The sequence below is a fragment of the Hibiscus syriacus genome, unplaced genomic scaffold (genome assembly GCF_006381635.1).
Source record: "Hibiscus syriacus cultivar Baekdansim isolate YM2019G1 unplaced genomic scaffold, ASM638163v2 tig00110833_pilon, whole genome shotgun sequence".
NCBI classification, from domain to species: Eukaryota; Viridiplantae; Streptophyta; class Magnoliopsida; order Malvales; family Malvaceae; genus Hibiscus; species Hibiscus syriacus.
In genome coordinates this window covers 928883-948819 of record NW_024062884.1, presented here as the reverse complement: position 1 = coordinate 948819, position 19937 = coordinate 928883, and the positions used below count along the sequence as shown (strand labels likewise).

Sequence of the window (19937 nt, the reverse complement as noted above, 5' to 3'; positions counted from 1 at the left end):
TTCAATAATTTGTTACCCTGTTGTAGTTCATTTTTTTATGCAAAGAAATTTATTTGTATCTATCTTTTGTTCGAGATTTTTTTGGATAAACTTTAACATTCCCTTGTATAAATGTAGGTGGCTAGTCTCTTGATTAATCAATCCTTGTATTATTGCAAAATGCTGAAAACCCATTAGATAAAGTTAAGTTTCTTCCTCGTTATCATTTTGCCCATTCTTAATTTAGGGATCAACATAGGGGGAGTTGGTGGGGATTTTCTCTTCCTCTAAAATTTTCAAATTTTCCTATAATTTAGATTTCTTTCTTTATATTTTCAATTACTACTTTGTTTTAGTCTTCCATAAAATTTTAGGGTAAATTACACGTTTAGTACCTAAACTATCATTTTTGGTTTGTTTTATTACCTAAATTTTTAATTTTTTTTAAAATTATACCTAACGTTTAGCTTTCGTTTCGTTTTAGTACCTCACCATAAAAAACTTAATGCTTGATTTAAAGGTGACACATTTTTATGGGTAAATTTCATCATTCATCACTAACTATCTTCTCACTCATATTATGGTCATTAAAATTTAATTTTTTAATTTAATTACTTAACTTTCAAATTACTCCTAATTTAATCACTCTAACTTTCAAAATTATTTTTTATTTTTAATTATATATTAATAAAATAATGATAATAAATGTCATGTCAAAAAATATTAATGAAATAAATTAGAGTGATTAAAATAGGAGCAATGTGAAAGTTGAGTAGATAAATGATTTTTTTTTTAAATTTTAGTACCAAAATAGGAGTAAGAAGATAGTTGAGGGATGAATGATGTAGTTTACCCATAAAAATGCAGTGTCATTAAGTTTTTATTGGCGAGGTACTAAAATGAAACAAAAAACTAAATGCTTGGTATGAAAAAAATAAAAGTTTTAAGTACTAAAACTGACCAAAACTAATAGTTTAGGTACTATACATATAATTTACTCAAAATTTTATAAAGTCATTCTTCCCGGCTTCCTTACCCAAATAGGGCGTTGGAAAAAAGTTTTCCTGGTATAGAGTTCTCACTAAATTAATTTATGAACTAGGGTGTTTTCTATAGTCTCAAGGCAAAGCGCATGGTAATCCATGCGAATTCATTTTTTCCATGACGCGTCTTCCACTTTGTAGAGCAAAAAAAAAGGAATTTTGTGAAGACGCAGGATAATCTTGAGGTCTTTTCCAAGTTTCTATTCAAAACATCCTAGTATGGGAAAATATTACTTGAGTGGACTATTTGAGAAAAAAAATTCAACACATTATCTCAGCCATTTGCCCTATTCTCTTCCGTAAACTTTTATATATTTTATATATTCACCCTCTAATATAAAATTTTACATCCGTTTTTAATTATAATTACGCTAAAAGCAATGTTTTAGGACTTTTTGTTAAATCACTTGAACCTTCCTTTCTAGTTCAACCAATAAATTCATTTTTTTGAAAAAAAAAAGTAGGGTAAACTACATAAATGACCACCTAACCATGAGTTGGGTCGCGAAATGACCATCATTTTTAAATTTGTGTCAATATGACTATTGAATTTTTTAAATAGTTTCAATATAGTCACCTACTGTTAACATTTAACGAAAGTGTTTACTGACAATTAACAAAATTGGTATAATTAGGGCTTGGGTCCTTGTAAAGCTACGTATTTGCGGTGCTAGAACCCTGTTTTGTTTTCTTCCATTTTGGTCACTATTTGTATATGATTTGTTTCCTTGGATTTTTATTTAATGCAATTTGATCATGATTCTGTTTTTAATTTGTCAAATGCCTTAATTTGAGCATTAACTTTAAAATTTTTTATTCTAGTCATGTATTAAATTTATAGACTAAACCCCCTTCATTTTAGAATTAATTAATTTGATCACCAAGAAAGTACAACGATTTATAGATATAAAGCTCAATTTTATCTCGTAAATGCTAACAGGTTTCGTTTTGTGCTGAGTCCATCAGCCCAACAAATCAAACTGCTTCCCCTTTGTCATTGGGCAATGTCCAACACTTATTGCTTTAAGAGGATGAAAAATGAATGGGTTGATCGATTTTTTCTCTTCATATAATTATAGACTTATTTAATTTTGTATAATTCACCAAAATCATTTTATTTAGTTTATATGATTATTAGATATGAATTCGAATACCAAATGAGATAAATTAGATTGAGAGGGTTGTCTCATTATATATTTCTCTGGATTGATCGTTAAAAGCCAAGGTTCTGAATTTAAGGAGATAATATTATAAATAAGGCATATAAAACTTATGATGGCAATCAAATATTGTAATCATTTCGGGTATCATGGTTTTATAATAATAATTTTGAACATCATTTTTATCGATATATAACTACCGTTATTTTGATAGAGGATATAGCAAGCAAACAAATATATATATATATATATATATGAAGGATTATATCCCTGAAAATTTGAATGTTTACCCCTATAAATCCCTTTGGGCCTGGCACTTAGGGTTAGGGATAGCCAGGCCTACATTCCCCTTGCCCCCGTCCCTGTTGTACGCAGAATATATTGCTTCCACCTCAGCAGTCAGCATAAACAAGAATAAAGGGTGTGTTTGGTTGGGGGAATGTGAGATTTTTATGGGAATGAAATCCACATCCCCGTTTGGTTGGCCGGGAATGTCATTCCCGGTAATCTTACATTATCAATAGTGGATTTTTTGGGGTATATTACCGGGAATGTCATTGCCTCCATTTCCTTGGGTGTTGTTGGATTACCGGCGTTTTAGACTAAAATACCCTTAAAAATATTTCTTTCAAAAATATTCTTAAATGATAAAAATTATACGAAGGTTAAATTACAAATTTATCCTTAAACTATTTTAGATTTACAAAAAAAAATCTATAATTAAAATTTTATATGAAGTTCAGGGATTAAAATAAAATTTTACCCTTTCATTAAACCTTTTTATATTTTTAATTTTGTAAAAAAAATTATATAAATTTTATGAATTTAAATTTTTTAAAGAAAATATATAAATATTTTCCAACTTGTTAAAAAAATAAATATATAATAAGGACAATTTGATCAAATATACATTTCAATAATCTTTTATTCTTTTAATCAAACACAATAATTTTACATTCCTGCTAAACCAACCAAACACAAAATACAACATTCACAGTAATCATATTCCCTGGTAATCTTTTATTCCCACTGGTAATCTTACATTCCGTGAACCAAACGCACCCTAAGGGTAAACTGGTTACTAATTTTTAAGTAAATTTTCATTTTCCCTATTTAAGTTTTGAAATTAACAAAATTGTTACTAACGTTATTGATTTGTAACATAATGATTACTCTACCGTCATCCCGTTGAATTGATGACGTGACAATATTAAAAAAAGGTTAATATTTCATTTTACCCTTAAATTACTGCTAAAACATCAAATAGGTCATTGAACAATAAATTTATATATAATCTACCCCCAAAATCTTTCTATTTTTTTCCGAACACCCCGCCACCTTCATTATATTTGAACCACATTCCTTGCAAAACAAAAAACACACTTAAAACAATTAGGAGCAGTTTCCTTGGTATTTCTTTCAACCATACTTAAACAAAAATATCTATATTTAGACAATAAGTTGCATTCTCTTTTGTTGCAAAAAAAAAAAAGTGAACCATTCAATTATTTCTTTCTATTTCATTATATATTTTACACAATAGTAACCTGAACCAAAAACCAAATGTTAAAGAGAGAATATAGCACATCAATAAGTACTTAATTTACTCAAACGCAACGCTATAAGATAGGAACAAAAACAATGAATTTCGAAGATTGGTATTGCAATAAAAGATAATTTTAGACTTTTATGTTTTGTTTAAGTGTGGTTGAAACAAATACTAAGGAAAGTGCTCCTATTTGTTTAAGTGTGATTTTCGTTTTTGTAAGGAACGTGATTCGAATATAGTGAAGGTAATGGGGTGTTTAGAAAAAAAAAAAATTAGAAATTTGAAAATTTTTGGGATAAATTAGATATAAAATCGTTATTCAATGACCTATTTGATATTTTAGCAGTAGTTTAGGGGTAAAATGAAATATTAGCCTTTTTAATAACGTTATCACATCATCAATTTAACGGAGATGACGGTGAAACGACTATTTTATTACAAATCAATAACGTCAGGGACTATTTTATTACAAATTGATATCGTTAACGACCGATTTATTATTTTTAAAATTTTAATGAAAAAATAAATTTTTTTCAAACATAAGTGACCATTGGTTGTAGAATACCCGAATAATAAAGGCATCTCCCAACACAATCTTGCAATGTTTAGCCTATACTTTCATTCGTGTGCCTTCCTCTTTGTCAGCATTTACGTTGCTTTCTCTGCACAAAAACCAATAGAAACAGTTTGAGGAGAATTATCCATAAATATTTTTTAGGATAAACATATATATGTATATTAATTATTAAATTTTATCGTATAGAGTAGACATGAATAGAATTTTAAGATGAGCATTAATAATATAATTAATATAAAAAAATTCGGATTCAAGGTAAACACGTATCTATCCGGGCATGCTTTGCTTCCGCCACATCACCTAGTAGGTTGCAGTCCATTTCCTGATATAAATACAACCACCAAGTTCATTCAACCCCCTACCCTTTTATATTTTTTTACTGCTGCTATTTCTAGTACCATTGTTGGCAGTGCTGCTGCCTAGCCTTATAAACAACAACAGTAGGCACATCTGAAAGCAAGGCCAAAAGCTTAGTTTTTCTTCACATGGCAGGCAAAGAAAAGGACACCAGATTTATTAGTAACAAGCAGGCTGCAGCCCCAACCTGTGAGCCTTGCAGATCAATTGGCGAGAAATGCAGCCATTTGGTTAAAGAAGCAGCGAGCCAAATTCTACATCCTCCGGCGCTGCATTGCGATGCTTGTTTGCTGGCGTGAGCGAAGCGAGCCTTAGACGAAAAGGCCACCTTTATTTGGTTCCCATGCCTTTCCATCCTTGTATAGTAATATTTGTAAGAAAAATAATTATTTAGTGATGCAAATAAAATTCTACTTCTCTGTTGAGATTTATGTTATTACTTTTGTTTTTGTTTCTATTGAGATTTCTGTATTATTTCCTATTTTTATTTTGGTTGTTGTCCCGGTTTCAAGGCTTTGCTTTGATTAATTCAGACTGACTTGTGATGGATACCTGACTTTGGTGAGTTAATTTCCCAACAAGAATTTTTTGCATATACGAAGACTCGAACTTGAGACTTTATTTAAGTGATATTAAACTAATTACTACTTGAACCAACCATGTTAGTTATTATTTCCTATTTCACTGTCAAAATTATGGATCATTGAACTGTTATATGTCAGTGGCTGCGTGTACACCATAAAATCTGATTTTATTTATTTATTTTATTAATTGTCGACTTAAAATTTTATGTTATTTATATATATGTATACTCACCCTTGAGAAAATTTCTAAATCCGCTACTAATATTAGTCGTGTTTCTGTTAGAGTACTTGAGAGTAAGCTAGCTTAAGAGAAGTAATGAATATGTTGGGCCATCTTCCATTCAGTTTCAACTTGTTCATATATTTAAATTTCATTTCTTTTGTTCCTTCACATACAACACAAACCCATTGTCTCACCATATTTAGTGACGGAACTAGAAATTATTTTTAGAATAGACGTATATATATTAACATAAAATTTTTATACATGGGATGAGTATAAATAAAATCTTAATGTGGGTATCATCAATAAAATAAATAATTAATCGAAGAAATTCATATTTTAAGATGGATAATGAAACATGCCTCTGTTAATGTATTAATCATTATCACATAAAATATTAAAAATAAATAAAAATTGAGTAAAGTACATAAATGGTCTTCTGTTGCTTTATTGAGTCACCCAACTATTAAAAATTACAAATTGATCTCCTAACTATAGGATGTTATTTTTTAAGTCCCTGGTTATTATTAAAAGTTACAAAATGGTCACTTGTCTATTCATTGTGTTCAATACTCGCCTTTTTTCTGTTAAAAATGATGGCAATTTGAGTTGGACGTTAGCTTGTCGAATGATATATGATATAATATGATCTCAGAATCTCAAACAACTAGCATATCTCAGTCAGCAGGTTAACGTCCAGTTCAAATTGCCATCATTTTTAACGAAAAAATGACAAGTTTGGAACATAATGAATAATCGAGTTATCATTTTATAACTTTTAGTAGTCGGGGGACTCAAAAAAGTAATATTCTATAGTTAGAGGGTCAGTTTGTAACTTTTAATAGTCGGAAAATTCAATAAAGTAATTCTCTATAGTCGGGGATCATTTCTATACTTTACCCATAAAAATCCAAACTTCAGAAGAACTAAAATAAAAATCATAAAGCATATTTGACTGAGATAACTAAGTGAATTGTTGATCACCCATTATATTGGGTACACCCCTTAATTTACAGTCCCATTGCTGAGATTTTATCCATTTAATCATTGAAAACATGTCGAGGGAAAGGGGAGAAATAATGTGATGCGGAAAGTAGTGCAGCAAGCATAATAATTATTTCAAGGCTTTTAAATGTCTGAAAACATGCATGAGAGAGTATGAATTATACCGAACACATAAAGATAAAGATACCCAACAACAACCGGTTAGTTAAGTGGAATAAAGTACAAGATTCATTAAACAAGATCAGAGGTCAAATTTTGATGATTGCAAAGAGAATAAAATGAGTCTGAAGGGTCTTCTTTGTCTCTTTCGGACATTAAATTAGTTGACCCTTATTTCCATATGTAATGGAATAAGGGGAGGTAAGACAGTAGACTACCTTAAAATCAGTTTTCTTCATTCAAAAAATTAAGATTTAAACTCCTTATCGTACTTAAAAAAAGTTAGTGTCTAATTGTACTAGATAACATATTATTGATTGTATCACCCTCCAACTCGATTTTAAAAATTCATGAGGATAATTAGAGTTTAGAGCATGGGAAAGGCGAGCTAAACAGAGAAGAGTGATGTCAAAGGAGGCGATGCGGGTGGGACAGTGAAGGTGTCAGCCGACAGCGAGAATCCTTAGAAGAAAGAAAGGGAAAGGTGAGGTGAAGGAGATGAAAATTAGAGTATCACAGAGAGGGTACAACAACCGGTTTTCTCAGTGCTCTACCTCGTGTGGTCCTCCCCACTTGTTGTCAGTGATTTAGACTGCAATTACAATAGAATTTATCGTGGTAGATATAACTAATATTATTGTAAAAATTATAGCTATCTCGATCATATAATAACAGTTGCAAACAACATTGTTACTGTTATACACAGAGTATTATCACAATAACATACCACTATTTAAATCTCCGATAATCCCCGTTCATTGTCACATTAATTATAACCAAATTCGATCAGATCAACACACTCATATCAACGCTTTCATACCCTTTTCGTCCCCCCTCCCCCCAATAAAGTTTTTCGCATCCACACATGTGTGATATTTATGATGTTCCAAATTATTACATGCATTCCCTAAATAAACAACGATATTGTACACTTAATCTCAAATTCTAATATTATATCCAAACGAAGTGAGTTTGAAAGTGAAACATGATGGAGTGTATCTATCTTTGAAAGACCAAAGTTGAAAGAGGCACCAAAATATGGAAAGGAAAAAGAAAGGCTAATATGTCAGCAGCAACTGATGTCTGATAGGGAGGGGGACCTGTGAAGGAGAGGCAGAGGTAACACGTTAAAACCTGACAACAACATTGAAATATACGAGAGGGGTTTGGATTGGTTTGCTTGTCTGTCTGATGTCTTTTCTCTTCTTTGTTTTCACGTACGTTTACCATTGGGAATCTGGTTTTACTGCAACTGCAACTGCAAGACGGATTCAATGGCAGCAAAGCTGACTGACTGCTCACTGATATTGGCAGTTCAGCATGGAACAAGGTTGTTGCCTTTACATTCAATGTTATAGAAGCACGTGCGTCTCTCAAAACACTAGTAAGAAATACCAACCAGTTGGTTTAGTTAGAAAATACATTAGTTTTTTTTAAGTAAGTCAGGGTTCGAACATTATCGTTTACGAATAGAATAAATTGGGTTAGGAAGATCATCATCATCTCTGTACTAACCAATCTGAATTGGTCAATTAATAGATGAAATACCACTGATTAATTAGAAGAAAAAAAAACACGCTTGTAAGAAATGAAACGGGGATCCCTAGGAGGATGAACAAACACTACATTTAGAAGAAAAGTGATCACTCTACCTTTTATATAAGCTTTTACACTTCTCTTTTGTTACTCCTTATATATTTATCTTTTATTAGGTTATCTCCTCAGACCACTTGTCAGTTTTTCCATAATTTAGATTCCCATGCAAAAATTTATTAATTAATATTATATTAAAATATTGTTGGATCATAAACTTAATCCATTATAGGAGCCTAAACCCAAACCCAAACTAAATTGATGCCATTGCTTACATCAATTAGATGAAGATGTCATTGCTTACATCAATTTAGTTAGGTGAGAGTTAGGTATTTGTATATTTTAATGGTTTAAATTATTTTATTCGTGTGGTGTAGGATTGTTCTTGAGTAGTATAAATACTCCTTCCCATTTTAGTTTAAGCATCAAGAAAAATTAAGAGATTCTAAGTGAGTGAAGAAGCAAAGTCTTATAAGAGTGAGTTGTAGTATCTTGTTTTTGAGTGAGAGTGCTCTTGTAATATTTGTTTGAGTTTCAATAAAAGTTATTTGTGTGAGTGTTTCATTTCTAACAAAGTGGCATCAGAGAGAGTTGGAAGACGAGAGGAATCCGACGCCGCTAAAATCTTCCCAATCTGAGTTATGACGCAACGCCACGTACCGCCGGAAGACTGCTTCCAGAAAATCGAGTTGACTCACCGAGTTGAGTCGAGTCAGCCGAGTGGGAGCCCCTTGACCGAGTTGTCCAAGTCCCTCCCATGGTTTTTCGGCATTCCGGATTCATTACAATCGGATTTTGCAAATTCTCATTATATTGAAAGATATAGCAAATGGTATGACACCATTCCAAGTTCTGGCACTCAATAACAACAACTACGACAACTGAAATATCAAAATGAAGGCACTTCTTGGATCACAAGATGTGTGGGATATCATAGAGAAAGACTATAACGAGATTGCAGATGATGTTATTTTTGCTACTCTTACACCAGATCAAAAGACAACTTTGAAGGATTCAAGAAAGAGAGACAAGAAGGCTCTCTACCTCATCTATCAAGAATTAGATGATGATGGTTTTGAAAAGATTTCAAGTGCAAGCTCTAGCAAGGAAGCGTGAGAGAAGATGCAAACATCTTATAAAGGATCCAAACAAGTGAAGAATGTCCGTCTCCAAACATTAAGAGGTGAATTCGAATCCTTACACATGAAAGCATCTGAGTCTATTTTAGATTATTTCTCAAGAGTAGTAACTGTTTCTAATCAATTAAAAAGAAATGGTGAAAAGTTAGAAGATGTGAGGATAATAGAGAAGATACTTCATTCGTTGGATCCCAAATTTGTGCACATCGTTGTGACAATCGAAGAAACTAAAGACTTGGAAGAAATGACGATCGAGCAACTCCAAGGATCATTGCAAGCATATGAAGAGAAGCATAAGAAGAAGCATGGGTTTACTGAGCAACTCCTCAAACTACAACTCAAAGATATACATGAAACCCAACACAATGATAGAAACCAACGTGGCCTAGGCAGAGGTAGAGGTCATGGACAAGGTAGAAGTTGCGGACGTGGACGAGGCTGGAATTACAACAACAATTCCAACAATAATTATTAGAAAGGAGAAAGCTCAAAACGATGCCGTGGAAGAATCAATCTGAACTCAAGATATGACAAATCTCAAGTTCGATGTTATAATTGTCAAAAGTTTGGGCATTATGCTTCAGAATGTAGAGCTCCCAACAACAAAATTGAGGAGAAGGCCAACTATGTGGAGGAAAAGACAGATGGAAAAGAAACCCTTCTTCTAGCACGAAAGGAAGCTGATTGTGGCCAAACAAATTCCTGGTATCTTGACAGTGGTGCAAGTAATCACATGTGTGAAAAGAAAGACATGTTCGTGGAGCTAGACGAGTCAGTAAGCGGAAATGTTTCGTTTGGAGATGATTTCATAATAGCAGTGAAAGGAAGAGGTAACATCCTTCCCCGTTTGAAAGATTGGAGACATCAATTTATTTCAAATGTCTACTATGTGCCCAATATGAAAAGTAACATCTTAAGTTTAGGGCAACTGGTAGAGAAAGGTTATGATATTCATAAGAATAATTATAATCTTTATATAAAAGATGATAAGAATAACTTCATTGCTAAAGTTGCCGATATTTTTACCAAGTCACTGACAAGAGAAAACTTCATGAGATTAAGGAACTTACTAGGAGTCACAAGATCAAGTTTAAGGGGGGTGTTGGATCATAAATTTGATCCATTATGGGAGCCTAAACCCAAACCCAAACTAAATTGATGTCATTGCTTACATCAATTAGATGAAGATGTCATTGCTTACATCAATTAGATGAATATGTCATTTCTTACATCAATTTAGTTAGGTAAGAGTTAGGTATTTGTATATTTTAATGGTTTAAATTATTTTATTTGTGTGGTGTAGGATTGTTCTTGAGTAGTATAAATATCTCTTCCCATTTTAGTTTAAGCATCAAGAAAAATTAAGAGCTTCTAAGTGAGTGAAGAAGCAAAGTCTTATAAGAGTGAGTTGTAGTATCTTGTTTTTGAGTGAGAGTGCTCTTGTAATATTTGTTTGAGTTTCAATAAAAGTTGTTTGTGTGAGTGTTTCATTTCCAACAAATATATCACTAAACCAACAAGATTGGTTCAAGTGATAACTAGTTTGATATTGTTTAAGCAATGTCTCAAGTTCGAGTCCTTGTGTATACAAAAAAATATCCTCTAGGAGACTCACCCACCAAAACCAGATGTGCGACGCTAATCGGTTTGAATTAGTCAGAGCGAAGCCTTAGAACCATGAGGACAATAATATATATATAATTGATAAATTAATAAATTATTTTAGAAATTATATAAAAAATTGTATATAGATATATACAGTATCAACATATTGAATATAAATTCATAATAAAAATAATCAACCTACTTTATTCATAACTTTTTTCCTTTTGCAAAAAAGAAAGTTTGGAGTAATTCAATATGTGAGATTTTATATATAAAAAAAGGTGAAAATAAAAATCCTAAAACCTAAATGATATATCATATCAACATGTTCTATTTTCACTGTAATATATATATATATATTCTTCACCCTTCCCTAAGACCTAAATTTTGTTTTAAGTCTATTCATATTTATAAGGCCTAATAGTATTTTTTATATTCTTGAAATTTTCATAAAAATCATTTTAATTTAATTTTTTCACTTCTTTTAACCGACAAATTTTTATTTTTTTGTCAAATTGAATCAACTGTCAAAAATAAAATATTTTTAATCATTATCAAATATGATGATTATTTTTTTTATAAATATAACTAATAAATTAAATATTAATTTGATAGAAGTTTAGGTTTTAAATTTTTTTGTTATAGATCTACCTTTATTTAAAAAAACAGACCCAATATGATTTGAAGGGACTAACACAATAATTATAATATTTAAACATATGGTTAAAAAAGGAGTAATTAAGTTGGGGTATAAAGGCATGCCCTATAGACATGATTGGTATCTAACATGTGTATGATATGATATCATCACCATTATTGTTGTTATTTGTTATATGATATGATTTGATATATGCTTTTGTTACTATTTTCCTAAACATCTCTAATGCATTGCATGACCATTGCCAACCATTGATGTCCCCTCAACTAAATAGAAGAATTAACTTGTGTTTGGTTTGGTTTCAATGAATGGAGAAAAATAAAAGGCATTCAGATATTTTTTTAATGTACTATTTCTACTCACTAATATTATATAGGGATTTCTAAAAGTGCTTAATCTAACTATATATATATATATATATATATATATATATATATATATATGGGGTAGGATCCACTTAATTACATATGTAAACCTAACAAGTTTTACAGTAATTTATAGTCATTAGATTTTAATAAATAAAAATTTATAACCCATAAATAAAAATCTTTTTACTAACAGTAAAACAATATCTCTTTTGACCTCAATCTCAAACTTCAAACGTAAAACCTTATCCTAAAACTTAAACCCAAAACCTTAAATCTCAAAACCTAAATTATAAACCTTAAATCCTAAAGCTTAAATCTTAAAGCCTAAATCCTAACCCTAAAAGAAAAAAATATTATTTTACTATGAGTTAAAAATTATTTATTATGAGTTCTATTTATTTATTAAAATCTAATGGGTATAAATTAGTGTAAAATTTATTAGTTTTACTTGGTGTAAAACTAAAAGTTTTACGTCTTTTTAAGACCGTTGGATTGAGAAAAATCAAAGGTTGAGATAACTCATTGTTTTTTTTCCAATGAATATCTTCTCATTTCCTACTGTTAATCTCAACCTTTGATTTCTTCTCATCCAACGATCCTAAAATGGTGTAAAACTTTTTTAGTTTTACACTATTTAATTGGATCCTAGTGTGCTTATATATATAACACACTAGGATCCAATTACATTCTGTAAAACTAAAAAAATTTACACCATTTTAGGATCATTGGATGATGAGAAATCAAAGATTGAGATTAACGGTAAGATTAAATGAGAAGATATTCGTTAAAAAACAATGAGTTAATCTTAGCCTTTGATTTCCCTTTATCCAATGATCTTAAAAGGGTGTAAAATTAAAAGTTCTAGACTACTTGTAACTGGATCCTAATCCTCTAAACACACAGATATGCATATATATTAAATTAAATAATTATAATAAATTATACTCACTCCATCCCACTAAAATTATCTCTTATTGACTTTTCAAAAGTTATTTTTTTTAAAATTTGACCACAATTGTTTTAAACATTTTAAAAAAATTTATAAAATATATATATATTTAAAACTACTTGATTTAAGGTTTTTAAAATATATGTTGGACTCGATCGATCAACCAAAAACCGCCAAGAGGGGGTGAATTGGCCTTTAAAATCTTTGGTGTGGAAGCAATAAAAGAAGAATTGACGCAAGATTTATAGTTGTTCGACTTTCTCAACCAAAGTCTACATCCACTACCTTAGCTCCACACTATGGATTTCAACAAATTCACCAATTTGTTCTTTCTTTTTCTAGGCTCAAGAGCAAGCTTTATAATTCTCTAGTTTTTCAAGGCTAAACTATAACCACTCCCCTTTTACAAAGGATAAGAAATGTAAACAAGAATTCTCACAAGGTAGGTGTTTACAAAGATTTAAGCTCACAAGAATAAAAACAAAAGATATTCAATTAAGCTCTATACACTTATGTACAAGAGAAAAATGAAGGAAATAGGAATGAAAATTATTTTCTCTTGATCTCTAAGCTTGGATATGTGTAGTAATCTTCTTCAAGTGTGTCCTTGGAGTGTTTTTATTGTGTGAAATGAGTTGTTAGCCGTTTATGACCGTTGGGATGAGTTATAGCCGTTGGGAATCTTTAAAAACATGCAATAAAGGGCACTTGCACATGCAGTTTCGAATTTTTTGAGAAAGTTTCGAAACTTTGTGAAAGTATCAAAATTTTTAAACACAATGTTCTTGAAAGTTTCGAAACTTTGATGAAAATTTCAAAACTCTTAATTAAAAATATGATCGTTGAAGAAAATTGGACCGTTAAAACAGTTTCTGGGTGCAAAGTTTCGAAACTCTCAATAAAGTTTCAAAACTATTACAAAGTTTCCAACTATGAACGATACTTGTGTATGAACATTATCAACTAGTGACTGAATAGTATTTTTCATATTTAAAAAGCTTTAAACACATTAAACATATTTTAATTAACTCAAAAATATTTCATATATATAAAGCAATTAAGAACACATATTTTTCAAGTTATTTTCGACTTTGAATTATATCAAAAAATAAGTTCAACATATATTTTTCATATTTTTTCAATAATAAATTTTAAAATAAGGAATCAAAGTTCAAAATGTTGATTTAAAAATATCAATAATAGACATTTTAAGTGGGACGGAGGTAATACAAAATATGAAATTATTAAGAAATGTACAAACGCAAATTATTAAGAAATGTATAAACACAACATAAACTCAGAAATTACTATGTAATTAACTTAACATCAAATATTATGTGAGGTATGAAATGACACAAAAATAATACAAGGACATTACTTTATTTCTAATTGAGAAATCTTTTATGTCCTTTGCTAAAAAAATTAAAATGTATATAAAATAAATTATTAACTAAAAAGATAATATATATATATATATATTATCTTTTTAGTTAATAATACCAACGTAATACAATATGAAAGATAATAATATAACACAATGTTGTTTGAACACCTTAAAATGAACTAAAATAATTATATCAGTACACAACAATATTATTAGAAATTAACTTAGAATATTACTATTTAATTTAATAAAAATAAATAATAGTTAAAGATCCTTTAAAACTTGACATAATACAAAATTAGCCCCCAACATTTATCAAAATATCACTGTCTTCTATTTTTTTGAGCATTTTAACTCCAAGCATTTCATTTTAGGGTAAAAAACCCCAAAAATCCTTAAAGCATTTTAGTCTCTAACGTTTCATTTTAGGGAAAATTATTTGTAACTCATAGTTTTCATCCACAAATGAGTCTTTTTGCCTTAATGAAACGCTGGAGGTCAAATACTAAAAAAAAGGGCAAAATGATCATTATGATAAACATTAGAGGCTAATTTTGGTATTATATCTTAAAACTCGAACTATAAGTGAATTATCCAAAAATACTCTCTAAAAATGTGATTAATATTGTTTACAAGTAATACGCAGCATATATGAAGTTGGATTATGGCATGGAAGAATATGATGATAATTGTTGAAAGCATCCAATTGCAAACCAATTTTGAGTTGGGTCACACCATTGTCGGACTCTATTGACCCGAAACCGACATGGGGAGATGGGGTTATATCATATTGCAAGAAGACCTAAAGTGGGAAGGACAAAGATATGATATGAGTAATTAAGTAGACATTAATCTCCATTGTCTCCTATTAAGTGGCTTAGTCTAATCAATCCTACCTTTCTTACACAAATTCCAAATTATAATTTCCCCATGCCTTGTTTCAAGGGACATAACTCCTTCCTCCCCTGCATCTATCCCTAACCCTACTTTTGGGGGCACTTGACTTCTTGTTGGGCTAACTTCTTTGTGAGAAACAAGGTCCAAACTTCATTTCCAAAAGTAACATCCATGGTATTTGATTTATAGAGTATTTTAATATATATATATATATATATATATATATATATATCAAGCGATCTCATTAGTTAAAAGATAAGATTATTATCATATAGAGATAATATCGAGTGCAATGTCTATACAAGGCAATATCTATTCAAAAACAACTTTCAATCATTTGACATTGAATGCTTGCATGCATTCATGGTGTTCGAACTTGAGACCTCAAGGAATAACAACAATTCATTTTATTACCGAGATCGCTCGATTCGTGCTATGTACAGACTTTTAATTATTTTAAAGTTGGTAATTATTTTAAACCTTGATAATCATGTATTTGGTTTTAGATTTCTGTATATAAAACTTTGATAGTTGTTTTCTTTTTTACAATTGTGATTTTGCTTTAAAAGAAGTATAGTCTTTATTTTGGATAATAAATTAAAATATATTTTCTTCAATGGTTGGTCATTACGCATTTAATATCTAAACTATCAGTTTCGATCTATTTTAATATTTAAACTTTTAATTTTTTTTAAAAGTACATAAAATTTAGTTTTCATTTATTTGAGTATACTACCGTTAAAAACTTAATTTGTTTAGTACCTAAATTTCATTTTTTTTCAAAACTTACCGTTAAATTTTGAATCGGTTACTAAAATGAAAAAAAAACTAAACTTAAGCATGATTTGATTTTTTTAAAGTTTAGACATTAAAACGAAACTAAAATTGATAATTTAGATACTAAATCATACCAAAATTGATTGTTGTTATCATGAATGCGACAGCTTTTGGCAATTGGAGGATTTTAGACATTCCACCTTGGACCGAAGCAGAGAACAATCGAAGACCATGCGATGTGATATCGTTATTAGAGGCATTCCTCGAAGCATGGGAGCTGTGAGGGGATCAGCCGCAATCTCTGGTCGCCTCCACCTTTGAGATGGGTTAAATAAATACCGATGGTGCCCGGAGTGATTTGGACAGACGAGCATCGTGTGGGGGAGTGATACGTACTCATTCAGGTAGTTGCCACGCTGGGTTTTCTAAGTTTATTGGGGTTTGCTCGGTCTTGGAGGCAGAGCTGTGGGGTAATTATGTTGGCTTGATTTATGTTTGGGATCTCGATTTCAGGCGGGTAGTACCTCAGTCCGATAACAAGGAGGCGATTCGTAGCATCCACGAGGAGGGAGGAAACTCGACATGGATTCTCCGTCATTCTCCTTCATAATTTGAGTTGTGTCGTCAACAATGTTTAAAATCTCAGCACGTGCGACGTGAAGGAAATAAAATAGCCGATAAGTTGGCTAAATTAGCCGTATCTGCAACTTTTGTCATGGAGACCATCGCTCAGAAGGATCAACAAAGCAGCTCTTTGGACCCTTTGCATTGGGGTGTTGCAGCCGAGTCACTCAAGGGGAGCCTTTGGATGAAGTGAAACGTATGGTATCTGAGTATAGGAGACCGTCAGTGAAGCTGGTGGTGAGACGTTTACGATCTCAAGTTGCACCCATTGCTACACGTGACTTGGGCGTCTAGGTTGAGGTTTTAGAGGATGCGAGGGCTGGTATTAAGGCCAGCGCTGATTGGGTGCTTGATGGCATGAACAAAGGCACTGACAGGCTGACAGCTATGGCGTTACTACTAGTTTTGGTGCCACTTCCCATCGAAGAACTAATCAAGGAGCCGCTCTTCAAAAGAAGCTCATTAGATAACTCTTTATTCTCCTATTCATGCATGTAAATATGTTCCATCGGAAAAAGAATAAATAAACATTACTTATTCAGGTTCTTAAATGCTGGGATCTTTGGCAATGGAACCGACTCGTGCCACACACTTCCTCACTCAGCAACTCGAGCAGCCATGCTTGTCAGGATCAATACCCTACTCCAGGGATACTGGGATCAGGTTCGAAATTCTGGAGGCAATCACCAAGGTTCTCAACCACAACATCACCCCGTGTTTGCCGCTTCGTGGCACCATTACTGCATCTGTTGATCTTGTCCCTCTTTCCTACGTTGCTGGATTGCTTACTGGAAGGCCTAATTCCAAAGCTGTTGGACCCCATGGGGAACACCTTGATGCCCGTGAGGCCTTTCGTCTGGCCCGCATCGACTCTGGGTTCTGTGTTGCAGCCTAAGGAAGGCCTTGCTCTAGTCAATGGCACTGAAGTTGGTTCCGGCTTGGCTTCCATGGTTCTGTTTGAGGCAAACATATGGCTGTTCTTTCAGAAGTTTTATCTGCAATTTTTGCGGAACGTGAATGGTAAACCTGATTTCACCGACCACCTCACACATAAATTGAAGCACCATCCAGGACAAATAGAGGCCGATGCTATAATGGAACACATACTTGAGGGAAGCTCTTATGTTAAAGCGGCTAAGAAGCTGCATGAAATGGACCCTTTGCAGAAACCGAAACAAGATCGACATGCCCTGAGGAAATCTCCACAGTGGCTCGGTTCACAGATTGAAGTGATCAGATTTGCAACCAAATCAATCGAGAGAGATTAACTTCGTCAATGATAACCCTTTGATCGATTCTCAAGGAACAAGGCATTACATGGTGGCAACTTCCAGGGTAGCCCAATCGTTGTCTCAATGGACAATGCTCGTTTGGCTATGCAGCTATCGGAAAACTATGTTCGCCAATTCTCTGAACTTGTAAATGATTTCTACAACAATGGACTCCCATCAAACCTCTCCGGTGGAAGGAACCCAAGTCTGGATTATGATTTCAAGGGTGCTGAAATTGCAATGGCGTCCTATTGTTCTGAGCTCCAATACTTAACAAATCTGGTCACCAACCATGTTCAAAGTGCAGAGCAACACAACCAAGATGTGAACTCCTAGGGATTAATCTCTTCAAGAAAAACCACTGAAGGAACACGGTGAAGAACACCGTCAGCCAGATAGCTAAAAAAACGCTCACAGCCGGCGCCAATGGTGAACTTCACCCGTCAAGATCCTGCGAACAAGAACTATCCAAAGCCTTGGAACGTGAATATGTTTTCACCTATGTCGATGACCCTTGCAGTGCTACCTACCCAATGATGCAAAAGCTGAGGCAAGTTCTTGTTGAGCATGCATCGGCAAACATCGAGAATGAGAAGAACGAGTACTTCAATCTTCCAAAAGATTGCAGCTTTCGAAAACGAATTAAAGGCTGTTTTGCCAAAGGAGTTAGAGAGTGCAAGGGCGTCAGTTGAGAGTGGAAATGAAGCAATTCCAAAAAAGATCAAGGATTGCAAATCGTATCCATTGTACAAATTCGTGAGGGAGGAGCTCGGAACTGGGCTGCTAACAGGAGAGATGTGAAGTCACCTGGGGAGGAGTTTTCGAAAATGTGTTCACTGCCATATGCGAAGGGAAGATCATTGATCCAATGCTGGAATGTCTCAAGGAATGGAACGGTGCCCCTCTTCAAATCTGCTAGTGTTCTTTTGTTTCAAAACACTCTACATAAATAGATATTTAATTTGCTGCAAAAATAAAAAATTTACATCCAAAAAATCATAAAAAAATAAAAAAATCTATATATTAAATATTTAATTTTCTGATAAAAAATTCTTAAAAAATATCAAGACACTCTGTATCATTAAATATTTAATTTGACATAAAAAGAGTTTTTTTACATTATGAATAAATACATAAAAATGTTTTAAAATCCTCTAAAAAAACCTTTAATGTTCTTCACTTTCCTCGCCGGCCCCCATGAGGGGTGGTGCCTACCACCATTATCGGCCATGGAAATGAAGAAAAATGGTTGATTTGCGATCCTCTCTCTCTCCCTAACACAAATCCAATGTTAGTTTCATCAAAATCCCTCGAGGATAGAGTAGATCTAAGGTTTAATTTTAGATATACCCTTCTCGAGTCATTGAGATTTTCATTGATTTACTCTTTTTCGTGTCTTAGGAAAACTAAACTCGAAAGAAAAACTCAACCCTTGAGGAGGCTTCATATCTAAAGAGATGCACTGAAAAAACCTCTCTTTCCTTGGGTTCAAAAGAAAAAAGACTCCAACGACCACCCAAAATGATGCATGCAAGTACGAAATGTGGTAAAAATAGTACCTTTGAAGAACAAAGTGGCGAGTTGTATTGATTTTTGAAAATATTACAAAGTTTTTTCCTTTCTTTTTTCAGTTTCTTCCTCATTTACAAATGTTCTCCCCCCTTTTACAAACAGATCTCCTTGGTATATAACCAAATGAAGATCAATTCTCTGAAACATATCTTCACAAATCATCCTAAAATGTTAAACTCTTCTGATCTTTCTTTTTGCTTCTTTATTTTCAAAATATTGAGTCTTGCATGGAAGAGGAAAGGTGACCGGCGAGGTACATGAGGCCAAGAGTAACGTGGGTAGCCTTGCATACGTCATACGCGTCAGATTCGAAGTAATCGAACGGTCAGGATTCCAGACTTATACAAGTACATTGAGCACCTAGCGACATGTATTCACTAACACTTTACTAAAAATGACCATTAGGTCCAAGGACCGACTCAACCTAATGCTCTGATATCACTAAAAGTAACACCTTAAACCCT

The 19937-nt window shown here is 32.4% G+C and overlaps 1 pseudogene; it reads left to right on the top strand.

The window, feature by feature from the left end:
- Positions 1–18830, top strand: part of LOC120143047 — a 56851-nt pseudogene extending 38021 nt beyond the window's left edge.
- The last annotated feature ends 1107 nt before the right edge of the window (positions 18831–19937 follow it).